Below are 16,196 nucleotides of genomic sequence, written 5' to 3' on the forward strand. Positions count from 1 at the left end.
ACGGGAATTTATGGGAATAAACTGGGAATTTTCAAAATTGAAGGTTGGCTCTTCTTAGGGAACTTAAATATAGTTGAGCAAAGTATATTTTAGCATAATATTGACAAAAACAAACAAATGCAATTCAAATACACTTGAATATCCATGCCATTCCTTAATCACGTGTACAGAGCACATGCTTGCTGCATGGCTATTGAGACCACTGGCACTGTGCATGCCTCCATCACATGTACACATGGACCACACTTTTGAGCCTGAAGGACAAAGTGTATTGAAGGCACACATTTGAGCCTGTGGACTTAACAAGTGAGGTAAGTTTTGATGATATTATGGGAAAATATATTTATTAAATGTTTAAATTGTGAATATCACATAAAATGTATTAATCTGGTAGATAGCAATTTGATAAGATGCTAAATAAAATGCTAGCATCTATTAGATGCTAAATAAAATGCTAGCATCTGTTAGATGCTAAATAAAATGCTAGCATCTGTTAGATGCTAAATAAGCCATAGCTAGTATAACATAAAGAAGATGCTAGCTTCCTCATTTGGCTGTTTTGTTTTGAAGATCATTCCAGTTGTTTAGCTAGCCTTACTATTTATATCTGTTTATTATCATATTGCAATTGTATTATTACGATCTCTTGCATTGCATTAGCATTTTTACAAGCTCTTGTTTTATTTTACAGAAAAATGCCATGTGCGCTATCTGATGTGTGGAGACATTTTACACCAGCTAATGTACAAGGGAAATCTGTATATATTAGGGGTGCAACGATACACAAAATTCACGGTTCGGTTCGATACTTTTGTGTCACGGTTCGATATTTTTTCGATACAAAAAAAATGTTCATGCATTTTTAATTTGTCATTTATTAAAATTATAAATATATATTTTAACTCAAAAGTACAGTTTTTAAATTTAACCCTAACCCTTGTGCGTGTTTTTTATTTTGACAGCGAATGCGCACCTGCGGACCACTTATGTGCACCCCTGGTTATTTAGCTCGTCATATTGCAGCCACAGAAATTCTTTTGTCCATGAAACCATAAAGCTGCACTTTCTTTTTGCCTTATAGTCTGATTTGTCATAACTTCTCCGTTTTGTGGTAAGCTTTTCTTTGGCTGTCACTTCTTCACCCCGACCTGTCTTATTTGGCTCAGCAGAACTGAAATGCTTTTACACACGGACTCACATAAGCTCAGCGATTCTCTGCGCGATCAACCTCTCACATGTTTAAGCTGCGGGAGATTTCACTTGTCATGTTTGCATAGTAAGCTAACGATTAATAAGACGATGTCAGAGGAATTGGTGCGCAAATTATCATCACTTACAGATCAGTGCTGTCGCTCTCTATACACAGTTCACACGATTGCAAAGTGAAAGCAAAAAAACAAGCGCAAATTCAAACGCGACTTCAATATGTCACATATTGACAGTGGCTCACCGATGCCAATGACATAATTACCCAGCTACATTTCTGAAAGAATGCAAAAGCATTGACATATATTTTTCCTACAATAGCCCGACGGGCAGGGAAGAGTGTCATGGTCCTGGGTCTTTTGACCCAGTGTTTTAAGTTTGAGTTTATTTTGTTCATTAGGTTATCTAAGTTCATTTGGTTATTAGACTCCTTGTGTTTTCTTGTATTTAAGCTTCCCCTCACCCTTCGTGTTTCATGCTGCGTGTCTTATGTTATCAAGTTTGTATTATCATGCCTAAGTGTTTCTAGTTCTTATTATTTCCCCCTCCGTTTCCAACCATGTTAAATCTCCCCTGCTCTTCATGCGTTTCATGTCTGTGTCTTACGTTGTCAAGTTCTGGTTGTCGTGTCTACGTCTGCATGTTTCCTGTTTTATTTTGAAAAGGGGTCTTGTGTTCTGTGCTCATGCGGTTAGTTTTACTCTTGCCTGTGCATCATTATGTTTATCCTAGTCAGCTGTTTCCTCATGTGTCTCCACTTCCCCTAATCACCTCCTGTGTATTTAAGTCCTCTGTTTTCAGTGTGTGATTGTCAGGTCGTCTGTTGTCCACGCCATGCCATGCTTCCAATTTCCTTGTCTAGGTTTTTCTTATTGTTTGTTTAGATTCCCCAGTTTAGGTTTGTGTTAATTTTGCTTCAGTTTGCCTTGCCCTTTGTTTGTACCTTTTCTACCAGCCATATTAAACGGCTCGCCTTTGTTAACATTTCAAGTTCTGTTCCCTGTTCCTTGGAGTCTGCGTTTTGGGTCCTTTTCTCAATTCATACAGTCTGCCCTCGCCAGACTGTGACAAAGAGATAGATTTTGGTAGCCCGACTGAAAAAATCGCTAGCTCCGGGACGTCGGGCTAGCGATATTGCAAGCCCTGTATCTGATTGAGGAATCACTCATCTTTGGAAAAGAGAGTTTATTACAGAGAAATGGCTCTTTCCAAAATAAAAGCTATACTACCCGCTTCTTCTGGGCTATATTCTCAGCAGCATATTAAACATATAAGGAGAATCATGTGCTAACAGCTGTCTAAATGACTCGGCTAAAGTTAGTAGCATGCTTGCTTTTTTTTGTCTGCTTCCACTTGTCTTTGCACTAGGATGATGTCGGCGTAAATGTGCAGTCATATTCGTTGTGTTCCCACTAGTGCTTTCAGGTTAATCTCGTTGAAATGACCTTAACGCCACAACACGGCAAATCTCCGTTAACGAGCTACCGCCGATCGCTCCGTGCATGGGGCTAGACGGCCAACACGTTAACGAGCTAACTGCGCTAACACACTAGTTCACACCAATGTAATTGAGCATTGCATGGCACATCCAACATACTGTTTTACTTTAGTCCATGACTCGCTTACCTTCAGGGTCATACGTCACATGAAAACCAAAATAATTCCAAACGCCAGATCTGAATGAGGTTCAATTTGCCTGTTGCAAGGAGAGCTTAACTTCTGTCTCGCTAGCTTGCCCTGCGCTCTTCCTTCTGACTATGCTGTCTGTGTTGAGCGCTCAGTGGATCTGCGCTCGACAGTGCAGCCTAGGCGGAGTAGTCGAACACAGATTCACTGAGCGCTCAACACAGACAGCATCGTCAGAAGGAAAATTGATAAAATAAATTACAAGTGTTGTATTGTTCGATACATATGCGTACCGAACCGAAAGCACTGTATCGAACGGTTCAATATCGATACGAATATCGTTGCACCCCTAGTATATATGTGTAAGTATTGTGATAAAACGTACGTGAAGAATGCCACAAAAATGCAGCAGCACATTGCAAAGTGCAAAAAAATTCTTCAAGACCCAATACATGCAGCAGCCAGGAGTTCCACTCAAGGGGAAAATGAATCTGTTTCAGCTGTATCAGAATCTCATCAGCTCCTGGTCCCTCTGGCATCAGAGGATTCTTTGATTTTATGGATGACACTAGCCAGAAAAACGCAGATGAGTGTTTCGCTCGTGCAATCTATGGCTCACCCCTGATGCTGACATCCAATGTGTACTGGAAGAGATTTTTGAATGTTCTCCGACCAGCATACATTCCCCCAACCAGACATGCATTGTCTACTCATCTACTGGATGAAGAGTTCAGTCGAGTTCAAGCAAAGGTGAAACAGACCATTGACCAAGCTGACTGTATTTCAGTCATCTCTGATGGATGGTCCAATATCAGGGGACAAGGAATTATTAACTACATAATCACCACTCCTCAGCCTGTGTTCTACAAGAGTGTAGACACAAAGGAAAACAGACACACAGGCCAATACATTGCAGATGAGCTAAAAGTGATCATCAATGACCTTGGACCAGATAAGGTTTTTGCACTGGTCACTGACAACGCAGCCAACATGAAGGTTGCCTGGGCACATGTGGAGGAGACCTACCCTCATGTAACTACTATTGGCTGTGCTGCCCATACACTAAACCTTCTCCTAAAAGACATAATGGCACTAAAAACAATGGACACTCTGAATAAGAGAGCGAAGCAAGTTCTGAAATATGTTAAAGGCAAACAAGTAACTTCCGCTACATTTCTGTCAAAGCAAAAGGAAAAGAACAAGAGTACTACACTGAAGCTTCCCAGCATAACGCGATGGGGTGGTGTTGTTATCATGTTTGACAGCCTTCTGGAGGGAAAGGAGTCTCTGCAAGAGATGGCCATATCCCAGTCTGTAGGCATCGACAGTGACATCAAGAAGGTCATCTTGGATGATGTGTTCTGGGAAAGAGTATCTAGCAGTCAGAAAATCCTCAAACCTATTGCAGCAGCAATAGCGAAGATAGAGGGGGATGGTGCCATCTTGTCAGATGTCCAGTGCCTTTTTGCAGAACTCAAAGAAGAAATCCAGACAATTCTGCCCACTTCCCTACTACTGAAAGCAGAGGAAACGGCTGTGGTCAAGTCATTGGAACAGCGGAGGGAGTTCTGCATGAAGCCAGTGCATGCAGCAGCATACATGCTGGACCCCAAATATGACAAGGGCATACTTTCTGGGGAAGAGATCAACGGTGCCTATGCGGTCATTACAGCCATGTCTGACCACCTGGGTCTCGATAAAGGCAAAGTTCTAGGCAGTTTGGCAAAGCAAGGCCTTTGGAAAGGGGATGGAATATGGCAGTCATGCCAGCACATATCTACAGCCACCTGGTGGAAGGGACTATGTGAATCTGAGGCCCTTGCACCTGTAGCCTCCATCCTCCTCCAAATCCCACCATCATCAGCCGCCTCTGAGCGCAACTGGTCACTGTTTGGGAACACCCACACAAAGGTTCGCAACAGACTCACAAATGTGAGAGTGGAAAAGCTGGTTGGCATTCGGGCAAACCTACGGCTCTTTGAGCCTGACACAGAGCCATCCTCAACAAGGCTGGAAAGTGACACTGAAGAGGAAGACTCAGAGTTGGATGCTGAGGAAGTGGACATGTTGTTGGATGATGATGAGGTCCAGGAAGAGTCTATTGACTGAGCAAAAATGAGAAAAGAGGATTGCTTGAAGGAAGATTTGCATGTTTAATGGGACGTTTTGGAGGATAAGTGGCATTTTTCATTTAACCTTTTGGATGGGACTTTGTGGAGATTTTTGGACAGGGGGCATTTTTGAATGAGCGGGGTTAGGGGATGGTAATATTGAACTCAACATTTCTGTTTTTATTCATCCATGAAACAAGTTATTGAAACGTGTTCTATTCTACTGTACTTACTAATAAATCTGTTGAAATATCTGTTGAAAACATTTTGCATGGAGGTTTTCTTATGATTTCTGTTTATATTTATGCTTGGAAATAATATATTCCCAGTTAGTTCTCCTAAATTCCCATTAATTTCCATAATTCCCATTATTTCCATGGAAAGTTTCCAGTATGGAATATTTCCAAAATTCCCAAGCTTAACTTACCATGGAAATTTACCGGAAACTTTTTGGAAATTTACCGGAAATTTTCCGCCCCTTTGCAACCCTAATGTGAATACACCCACGCGTACAGACACACACTATTGTGGAGCTCTGCAAAATTTACAGCTTTCTCCATTTTTGTTGCTGTAACACATCCACTGTCATTAGCGGAGGCTCAGTTTAAATCCGCTACAATGCTAACGTAATTTAGCACTGTTGTTAGAAAGTAAACCAACTACAGTGATTTATCATTGTAAAAGGCGTTACACACCGAGCGCGTTACCAAAAAGGCACACAAAATTAAACATTTTCCTGATCCAAATGTTATTGTATATTAACACAGAGCAAGTCAAAAAACTGAAATCGAATGATTCTTTTTGATACACCCTGTATTTTACAATTCCTCAGCTAGCAAGGAGTGCAGAAAGATGAAGACATCCATCTGATCTGACCTGATTTATCTTATTAAATAGTGGAGAATAGTGGAGGAAGATGTTTTTATAATCTGGTAGGGTAGCATTCACAACAGACATTTAATACAGTATCTTTATTAGATTTTTTTTTCTAGGAATTTTATTGTGTTTCTTCCTAATAAATCTGACAAATGTAGTCAGTAGACAGACACAGTGGATCTCTCAACCCTGAAAATGTATAGTTTTAACAGAAAATCCAATACAACAGAGTTTTTTAAACAGATGAGTCAGGCTTTCGCTATTAACAAATAGAAAAAGTCCCACCAATACACTGCAGCAGATGTTACTGAGATCTAAATTAGTACCTGCATTACCCAGATTGTTTCTTTAGCAGCCATATGGGACCGAGGTTTGTTTTATTTGACTCAACAAAAGGTACATGTCTTAAATATGCTATAACAAGCTTTGCCTCCTGAGCAAAATTAATTGTGCTTATGCTGTGTACTAGTCTGAAACGGCTTCACAGCACTTGCTCATGTCATAATCACTCTGCTGGTTGTAGTTCTTTTCCTCGCAGACCTTTTCTTCCTTACTTGTCTGATGAATTTATTTAAAAACCCTTTTTCACCTTCTTTTTCCTCTTTGCAGAGTTGATGTTCCCCACCTTGGCTTGACATTACAGCACCAGATTAAAAATAGAATAATTCTCATTCAAGCAAACAACGAGGACATGACTAAACACACTCACACTTTAATATGCGACGTCCCACCCATGCTGTCCCTTAAAATGTTCCGCCTGAGGTCCATGAATCAGTCTCACATAGGCAAGACGAGTGACATCAGTGTCAAAAAATAGCAGCGCTGCCTGCTGCTGCTTCCATCCAGACCCAAGTACAAATACACCCACATAGCATAAATCCATAATAATGTAACAGTAAATATTAGCCAGACAGTAGTTGTTAGATTTCTCCACAACACAGAAGGTATTTCCAGAATCATTAAATGGGTAGTATACGGTGGGTAGTATACCAGACGTACCCAGTACAGGAAGAGGGATGGTTTGGTCATAATTTCCTGTATGGTATAAAATTTAAATATCAGCATGTCCTTGAACAGACAAATGCACGCTGCGGCTATTCTAAGTGGTTCTTCTCACTCATGGCTCTAATCATTATTTTTTAAAAATCGTATTACAATACAGGAAATCTACTTCTGTCTGTCCATCTGTGGGTTTCTTTGTCCACAAATAACACCTACACGATCAGGGCCTAAGCAACCAAACTTGGCCCCTGAAGGATCTGATCTTTATCAGATACATTGACATCATCATGTTGCCTGGCAGCCACCTAACAACATGCTAAAAATGGCACATTTTTATACACCTTTAAACACATTGTCTCTTTTTATTTTGCAACAATAATATTGAATTTGTATCCACGAAAGCTGAGAACCAACTAGTGAAAATGACATTCTCCACTCACAGTTAAAATCTTCCAGCCTCCAGCTCTGCCTCCTACATTTTCATCAGTGCCACTGTCTCCAAACCATACATCATTACAGGTCTTACTACCATCTTGTGTAAACCTTCCCTTTCACTCTTGCTGCTACCCTCCTTCTATTGCAAATTGCCCCCGAAACTCGTCTCCACCCACTCCACCCTACCCACATTCTCTTCATCACCTCTCTTGTGCACCGTTTGTCGCTTTTGATGGTTGACCCAGGTATTTAAACTCATCCACGCTCACCATCTCTGCTCCTTGCATCTTTATTCTGATTTGTATATTAGTTTAATTTGCCGACACCCCAAACAGGACAAACAACACAGTGCATGGGCATTTAAAACTAATGTAAAACTAATGGACCATATATACCATCCTGGCTGTGGTTAAACTGCCTCTTTGTTAGACTTTCACTCCTAGCAGGGCTCAAGCAGCTCATCCACACATAGTAAGAACCAAGAGGCAAAGATAACGTTCTACTTAAGGCTAACAGACGTTTAGATATAGCATCATTTTTATATGCATTAAGTAAAATTGTCTGTTTTCAATGAAAGTAAACAGAAAATGTACTCTGTATCAAATGGCAGACACATACTGTAAGCAACTAGCTGGTGAAAACTGAGCATTAAACAGTTAGTGTCAGATATTTCTGAAAAGAGCTGGTAGAGACTAAAACCAAAGCCATAAATGCCATGAACGATAGGGTGCTTACAAACAAGGTGACCAATCAAATAAGTTATCTGCCAACACATTGATAGGTTCCTTCAGAATCACATCAAAAAGTAAGATAATTAGTCCCCTTGTTCAGAGCTGAGACCCCTTTTTCCTGCATACATGCTTCCGAGTTCTTAGTAGCTACATGTTTCACATAGCATTGAAAAAAGAGATCTAGATAATTAACATTCCAAATGACAATCTATACTTGACATTTCTACCTAAATCTCACCTCGGTTTCCCTTAAAGTGAACTCAAAAATCAATCTGAGCAGTGAAACATCCATTTATGTTTTGCAGAGGGACACAGGGGATATTTGCCTCACTGGCAGATAGCTTCTATTTCTCAAGAGAACAGGCCTTGTGACTAAAATGGCAACAGAAAGCCTACAGTCAATACCAGTTTATCCACCAGAACAGAATAACCTCCTAAAACCTGGATATACACACTTTCAAATTTAGCCTCAGATGTTCTATAATACATAAGTTGGTACTGCTGCACAGACCTCGTTAACTTTTTTAGAGGGGAACCAAACCATAAAAAAATACAAGTCTAAAAAATATAAATATATTAGATAAATTATCATCTGTGAACTCTGCATTCTCAAACAATGATCTCAAAATGACGGCTGAGGGTTATCACTAAATGATTAAAGTATGTGGGCACCATAACCATATGAGTTAACAGCTCATATCAAGGCTGCTAAGAGATTCATAATGAGAGCACCAGAGACAAACACAAAAAGATGTGGTAATAAAGCTTTGCAAATTCATTACAAACTTCATGTTTAAACCCTTTCCCTTGGCTGGAAAGCAAAAGCAAGCTATTTTCTGATCTCTAACACAGCAAATCAAAAATTAATCGCTTCACTGCTAGCTAATTCACTTACATAAGAGCCTAAGCTGAGAAAGGAATTTCAGAAACACAGCAACAGAGGAAATACAGAGTAGAAAACAGTTTGCTATAAGCCTGTGGATTTCAGCTAAAAAGGTCCAGCACACTTACAGAACATGAAACATAGCTATAATTAGTTTTAAAATGTACTTTGCGTCAGGAGTGGCTTTTTTAAAATATGTATCACTGTAAATTTCTCAGACACCTTGTTAAAAATTTTCCTACAAATCATCTTGAAGTCATAGTCTTTAGCACACAAAAGCAGTTTTGTGGAGATTTAGCAACCATGGTCAACACTCCAAGCAACACAGATGGGATGTAATTCTCTTTCAGTGTTTTTGGAAACTCGCCACTTAAGTTTTATTCGTGACTCGTGACAGACTGTTTTGCACTTCCTCTTTATATGAACAGCTTTTTTCCTTCCCTGTGTGGATCTTAATCCAGTCTTCACAAATAACTGGCAGTCAATGTGATACAGATTCTGTCCTATGACCAGGGCAACTGCCATCGACTGGAGAATGTAGATGCAAGCCTCTGAAGTGCTCCTTCGGTCTCTTCTAAAACATGCTCGCAGTGCATGTTCTACACTTGTTTGTTTGAGACCAACAGCAATTTAAGGGGGCAGTTTGAGACCACAGTGTGTCTGTAATTTACAACATGTAACCAAGGAAACAATGGAGCTGTGAGAGGCATCTGTAAGTGGCAATTACACAATTATCAATCACAAGGCTCCTGTGTTCACCGAGTGAGCGAGACAGGAAGAGATATTTATGGATTCAGCTGTGTATCCAACATAGAGGGTAATGCAACTCTTGGATGGTCACACTGTGGGTAAAACACACACTTAAACAGACAAAGATACACACACACACACACACAGATAGAGGTTTGGATCCAAAAACGTGCTTGAGCACTCACCCAAACACACACACACGCTTTCATAACATTAACACATCTGTTTCCCTCACTGGAGCAACGGAGGCCTTGAAGCCAGATGCCACAATGTGTCTGCCAGAGGTGAATCTCTTTCTGTCTGTTCTGTTTTTCACTATAATCATTGCTACCTCGGCAGGCTAAATCAATTCATTAAAGCTCGTTTTTACTGTGTAAAACACTGGAAGTTTCCACAGTGGAGAGAGAACTCATACAATGACAAAAGTGCTGTTGTCAACACATGCCACTTTGGATGTTGCGTAACTGCGTGATTACATTATGTGCTCTGCCGTTATGCTTCATTATATAAACCAAAATGCAGCTACTCTATATGCAAAATACTGCATGTAAGAAGAGGAGCTGACAGGAGTTACAGAGTAACAACGGCAACTTCACAAAACACAAATGCAAATTCCATAAATCCAAAGTTGTGTGCACGTTTGCTTCAGTAAAGTGGCTGCACCTGTATGTCCAGTGCACTCCAGCCGGCTATCTCACTGAAAATGTGAGGTGGTGTAGCTACTGAATGCATCTGTGATGAGCTTGCCAGAGTATCAATGTGCTTTTCTTTGTTTTACACCAAATTAGTTCATATTATTAGATTATGACCGCTAAGAGTGATAAGCATCAGTATCAAAGAACAGTAAGAGCGCTCTGTTACCTATCAGATAATTGGCTTTAATGATAATGGTACTTTTCTGCATTTATGATTCTAATAATTTGACAAGATCCCCAACACCACTGGCTGAAATGTAAATCCAAAACATAACACAGCCTCCACCGTGTTCTACCTGCTCCGTGCATAACAATGACAGTTTGAACAAAAAAAAAAATGACTCCATTAGATCTGTTGCCACTGATATTCAGTCCAGCTCTTGTGTAATGTGGCATACCTCAGCCTCTTTTACCCATTTCCCTTCCTGAAGGAAGGCTTCTTTACCACCACACTTCTATTTAGACCATTTCTGATGAGGCTTTGGCAAACAGTAAATGGATCAACCAGTCAGAGGCATCTCTTAAGGCCTGTGTCAAGACTTTCCTGAATATTTTCCTTTTTCTTAAAGCACCACTTTCAAATACTGTTCATCTGCTGTACATAGCTTTTAGGCCTTTCACTTCATTTTTTTTATGCCACGCTTGTTGAAATTATTTTGATTTTATTAAGGACACACTGCACACCGTGTAATGTGACAATGTATTAAAAAAGCAGCCAATGTCCAAATAAAAGGGTGAAGGACCTTCACAAAGCAAGAAAGTTTTTGCTCCTTGGAATAAAACTACCTAAGGAATTAAGGGTAGCTCAAGACTGTATAAAGTACTGCAGATGTAATATCTTTAAGAGACAACTTCAGGAAAGAGAAGCATTGTCAAAATTAAGGATAATTTCAGCCAACACCAGGAAATACACCTAACCACCACCATATCACCTTTCTCAGATGAGGCCATTCATCTTTCAGCCAACTGCTAAAAGATGCACAAAGGTATTCTGATGGGACACTGACTCATTTAAGTAATCAATAGAGTTAAAAATATCTCAAGGCACGATACATTAGTAATAGAATTATTCTACCTTCCTCTGGTCTGAAGAGCAGACTTTGGGCACCACAGACAGATCATTTCTGTTTTTAATGCAAAGTCACTCTCAAGGCAAAAGCACAAACATTTACACAGTAAATACAGAAACATATTTGCGCTCGCGCATCAACATCAGGGAGTGGCATCGCTCTCTGGATAAATGCACAATACACATGAATAAGAAGTCTTCGGAGAACCAGAAGCATTGGTTCCCCTGAGTGACAGATATATAGTGATATTTACAGATAGTGATATTTACATAAAGTGTGCTTGCATCAGGACAGGCGCCTGGTAAACGCAGTCTTCCTCAAGACACACTCATGACAAAGCCTAAAGAAAGTGGCAGTGTGTGCCTTTAGTAAATAGTGATATAGGTGTGAGGGTTTCTGCTGGGTGTTTATCTTTGCATGTGTTTTTTTGGGGGGTTTTTGAGTTCCTTGGTTCAACTGTGTTCTTTCGCCTTTTCCATCCACTACTACTACCAGTAACACTACTCAAATACTGGACCCAGTGCACATGTGGCATTCTTCTCTCAAACTTAATTTAAAATCTCAAAAATTATGACCACAATAATAATGGTCACGGAGTTAAAAAAAAAACTAAACAAAAACCAAACCAAAAACATTACAATTCAAAAAGAAATCACGTGAAAGCACATGCACATAGCACTGCTCTTAACTGCATGCTAATTTGTTACTCAGTGCAGTTATAACTATATTTATATACTTTACAATCAGCTGTAGTGCTAAATGTCCAGTTCTGTAACTACAACAGAATTAGCAAGATTTTATCATTTTGTGTTATTAGGGTTTAATAAATCGTTTCCATAACAAATTTTGGAGGAAAGAAATTTTCAAACAAACACAAAAACATTATAATACTTGGTATTTTTAGCTTTACTGGTGTTCAGTCAAAGCTTGTAAAACTTCTGTGTGTCGCATGTTGTTTTTAACATGTTCTGAACTGCAGTTGAAAATACAGAATAAAAAATGGTGAACATGAAAATTCTAACTGTGAAGGAGACTCTGACCCAAACTTGGTGTCACAAAACTATTTTACAAAATAAAACGTACATCATATTTATGTAATCTACAAGTCATCACTTCTAATGCTGTCAGAAACTCTCAGAGAGCAGACGATAAGTAAGTATGATGATTGTGCATTTAAAAAGAAGGTCAATGCTTTTTAAAATCAGCTACTTCATTTTCAATCCCTGGGATGGGCTAGCTTCCACTCCTCTTGTCTTATGATAGCTTGGAAAGACTTCATCCTCCCTGCAACCTTAAACAGGATAAGTGGTTAAGAAAATTGACAAATGGATGGCTAATTCATTTTTCTAGTTAAAAGGACAAATATTCTCTGGTTTCACCTTCTCAGTGTGATGACTCACTTCCTTTATCTTTCACTTTAAACACTTACTTAAAATCTTCGGCTTGTGGCGTGCCGGTTTGCAAACCGAACACATCACTGCAGCGTGTTAAGACAATTTTTTTTCACAATTCTATAAAAGTATGTTTGTTTTATTTCTGTGAATTAGAATAGGCGGACATACTAGGTTGAGTACTGGGTGGGTGGGTGGGTGGGTGGGTGGAGATGAGTAATATGACACCCTGTGTTACAATAGTCAGTTTCTAGTTTTTCAGCAAAGGGGCCCCAACCATCAATAATGGATGAAAAGAGAGTGGTGCATGCATGCAAGCAAACACACCCTTTTGTCAAAAGTCAAGAGTGGGATTATTGGATATGCAGCTATAAATGTGAACAACACAGATCTGTATAGTGCACAGAGATGGTTAGAAAGGTTTACTTTAAGAAGCGTCTACAACCAACTCACATAAACACTGTACAAATTCAGCAAGCCACAGTATGTCAGTGCTACAGATGCTGCTGAGAAAAGACTTCTTGAGTAGTCACTATGAGCCAGTCACAGCCACTTTACTCTGAGTATTCGTGGGTCTATAAAGTGGGCCAGATGAGAAAGAGCTGCGATGAAAATGACACAGTGTGGTATGTAAAACTGGAGCACTCGGAGAGAGAAAAGGAAACAAAGAGAAAGAAAGAAAGACCCAAGACATGATAAAGAATGGCAGGGGGGAAAAAAGCTAAACACACAACAGGGTTTAGCTTTGACCATGTGGACTCCATGTGGACATAACAGAGGAAGCTCAGAATCCCACAACAAAGCAGCGCATGCAGAATAGCTTCATAATCCATTCCTCCTGCATCCAAATTCAGTTTCTGTAAACCATCAGTAAGATCAATGTCAGATAAGCTATTTGGCAAGTTTGCTCTGCTTAACCTGACATTTTAGAGAGGTCTTTTTAATTTCCTGGTTTTGTTTTTTAGATGTACTTATGTTTGATTCAAATTGGCTCCTTGACTTTTATAGTAAGTGGGACAAGGTATCAGCCCAGTGCAAACATCACACGCCTTCACTGTGACTTTGTTTTCTTGCCATCAGGATTATTTGCACAAGGTTTCTGTTGAAGACTTAAAGATATCACGCATTACGACTGAAGTGCTGTGAGGGAAATTACCCAGACTTGTCGTAGAGCTATGTACAGGTAAAACAGAAAAAGCTGGACAGTTGGACTTCTTATATCCACATATACGAAGTCTTGGATTGGATTGTGTTGCCTGTCAGAAAAAAATAAGACTAACATTGGATTGGAGCAGAAATGTAGAAAAGAAAAAATGCTGATGCAGATAAAAGGTTTTTAAAATTTGAACAATTAATAAGAGATTTTTGAAGACACACTTCACATTCTAACCTGCTCAGGATAACACTCAGATTTCTCTTACTTGCTGTTATGGGACACTTTTGAAAACATCATGTTTGCACTTCGAGGTAACAAATTAAAATTGTAAAAACAGCATTTGCCACTATCCGTAGTTATGTGTTCTGTATTCTTGCAGACAAGTGCCGTCTCCCCACAGCTGAAAATCAGCTGTCATGGCCAAATTGGGCTTAAAAATCAGCATTTGTACTGTCTAGTGCGCTCCAGGCTGAACAGCACTGAATGAGAGAGGCAGCCAGAGAGAGCAAAATGGTCAGGGGGATGGATAAAGGGATATTGAGTGACATAAAAGAGATTTCACAGAAGGAAAGATGTTACCGAAGGGCATTCAGGGAAGAGATGGATGAAGGGGAGGGGGATCGCAACATGAAATCTGATCTTCCCCAGGAGCCTACAGTTATCCAGTCCCTCTGCAACTAGCAGCTCAACGAATAACAGACAATAAAGGGAGCTAGAGTGAGAGACAGCATAATGGGATTTCAAACATCTCTTCACATCTGCCGAAAGGTTGCTTTTTGACATTTAACACATGTCTGTTAAACTGGGCAGATCCTCATCCTCTCAAAACTGACAAAGTCACATTGCAGTCAGTTTCACATATATTTTGCTCTTTGTGCCTAATAAAGTGTCTCTGAAGATGTGGACATTATCCTAAGTTTTAATTTTTCTTTGTCCTAAAATGACACTGAAATGCATAAAAACTGGAGAAATACAGTAATGCACAAGAGTATCAGGTATGAACAGCTTTATTCCTGACACAGCCTGAACTCTTTTAGGCAAACCTAATTTCTTTAACGAGTCTTCAGGAATAATTCTCAGTGCATCCTGAAGGACATTCAAAGCTCTGCATTAGAAGTGCATTTGGGGTCATTACACTACTGAAAAATGAAGCCACTGTCAATCAGATGCTTTCCAGATGGTATTCCATGACGGATGAAAATCGGACAGTACACTTCTGCATTTATAATTCTATATTCTTGACAAGATCCCCAACACCGCTGGCTGAAATGAAACTCAAATCATGACAGAGCCTCCACAAGGTTTTACAGATGGTTTGACCAAAAAATTTCAAATTTGGATTCATCACTCCATAAGACCTGGTGCCACTGATTTTCAGTCCAGTTTTTATTTAATCTGGGACACCTCAGCTTTTCCTCCCCGTTTCCTGTTACTTGGATCAATGGCTTCTTGATAGCCACACTTCCACTGAGACCATTTCTGATGAGGCTTTGGTGAACAGTAGACAAATCAACTGAAAGACCAGAGGCATCTCTCGGGTTTATCCATTTTTGTCCATTTTTTGAGGACATGCTACACATTTGCCAAGATATACCAAGTTTTCAGCTGATTCTTTTTAGGAAATCACCTTGTTGGGGAAAATGCTATTTTATGTCTGTGAAACTGTGTGGCTTTGGTATTTTTTTATTACACTCCTCTAAGGAAATAAGAACAAATTTAGTTTTTATAACAAAATGCATAAAGATACAAAATAAAATTGGTTCTTTGGTTGCCTGCTATGTTTTAAACACAATGCTGGTTCATGCCTTGAGTTAATTGTATTTTTTATGCTGGAATGACTCACAGGTCCTTGTTAAGTGGCTTAGTAAACAAAAAACTGGCCAGATTCATGGACTAGACTGAAAATGAGAGAAAAAGCAACCAAAGTCCAAAAGGAACCTTTGAAAGAACTGCAGTCAAATCCTTTGCCACTGCCTATACCCAGATACCTTTTTTAAATAGATCTCTAAAACACAACTTGTCTTCATAAATACTTTCCCTTTCACTCTGACAGTTAAAAAAAAAAGGATGGACTGAAAAATGTGGTTAAGTCATTTCTGCTCGTTCGCTCTGGTCTGTAAACATCTGGGTCAGGAGTCCAACTCGAATCAGTTTGATGAGGTGGTATTTTTAGTTTTAATCTCTCCACCTCCTACTTTCACAGAATGTTGGCACCACAAAATAGAGCCTCGCTGATATAATCATCTGATATGCTGCTTAATACA

At 39.6% G+C, this 16,196-nt stretch overlaps 1 protein-coding gene across 1 annotated transcript in view; it reads right to left on the reverse strand.

Annotated features, from left to right (window-relative positions):
• Window positions 1-16,196, reverse strand: part of bcr (BCR activator of RhoGEF and GTPase) — a 94,876-nt gene that overhangs the window by 66,689 nt on the left and 11,991 nt on the right. The gene's annotated exons all lie outside the window — the stretch shown is intronic.

This window comes from Rhamphochromis longiceps, linkage group LG7 (assembly GCF_057381845.1).
Source record: "Rhamphochromis longiceps isolate RC_006_pf linkage group LG7, R_longiceps_female_GT1.1, whole genome shotgun sequence".
Taxonomy (NCBI): domain Eukaryota; kingdom Metazoa; phylum Chordata; class Actinopteri; order Cichliformes; family Cichlidae; genus Rhamphochromis; species Rhamphochromis longiceps.